This window comes from Meleagris gallopavo, chromosome 15, assembly GCF_000146605.3.
Source record: "Meleagris gallopavo isolate NT-WF06-2002-E0010 breed Aviagen turkey brand Nicholas breeding stock chromosome 15, Turkey_5.1, whole genome shotgun sequence".
Classification (NCBI taxonomy): Eukaryota; Metazoa; Chordata; class Aves; order Galliformes; family Phasianidae; genus Meleagris; species Meleagris gallopavo.
The window spans coordinates 14414232-14415162 of NC_015025.2; positions in this window are offsets into that span (position 1 = coordinate 14414232).

Sequence of the window (931 nt, forward strand, 5' to 3'; positions counted from 1 at the left end):
AGGTGGGAGCCGGGCCGCGGGGTTTGGTTCGGAGCGATGTGCCGCGGGCGGAGCTTGGAGCTGCTGGGCGGCTCGTTCCCTTAGCCTTAGGTGTACGCTGCCGGTACGGCATCGTAACGGTCTGTTGGTCGCTGTCGGCAGCTCCTTGCGGCCGCACCCTGCTCGCTTTGCCGTCTCTCACAGGGCATGTGGGCAGTTACTGCGGCTCGGAGACTGGCAGATAAATGGCAGCCCAAACGGTTTAGGACAGGGAGTGCTTGCAGGTTAGCTTCTGCTTGTTATCCTGGGCTGTACAGTCACAGAATGGTTGAGTTGGAAGAGACCTCAAAGCCCTGCTGGTTCCAACCCACTGCCGTGGGCAGGAACACCTCCCTCCAGAACAGCCATCATCCATGGCCTTGAGCACCTTCAGCAATGGGGAACCCCTGGCTCCTGGGCAGCAGCAGCACCTCATCTCCCTCCGAGGATGATCTCTAGGCAGCCAATGAAGGCAGACTGTTAGAGCAGTGTTCTATTTTCCATCCCAGAAGAGCCTCCTGCTAAATGCACTTCACTTTATGTTCACAGAATCATAGAATCACAAGGTTGGAAAGGACCTACAATATCATCTAGTCCAACCGTCCTCCCATTACCGTTGCTACCACAAACTAAACCATATCTCATAGCTCCTCATCCAGACACCTCTTCAACACTGCCAGGGACAGCAACTCCGCCACCTCCCTGGGCAGCCATTCCAGTGCCTGATCACTCTCTGAGAGAAAAAGTTTTCCTTATGTCTAATCTAAACCTCCTCTGGTACAACTTGTGGCCATTTCCTCAGGTCCTGTTTGTTGTCTGGGAGAAGAGACCAAACCTCTCCTCATCACAACCTCCCTTCAGGAAGTTGTGGAGTGCAAGGAGATCTCCCCTGAGCCGCCTCTTCTCCAGACTA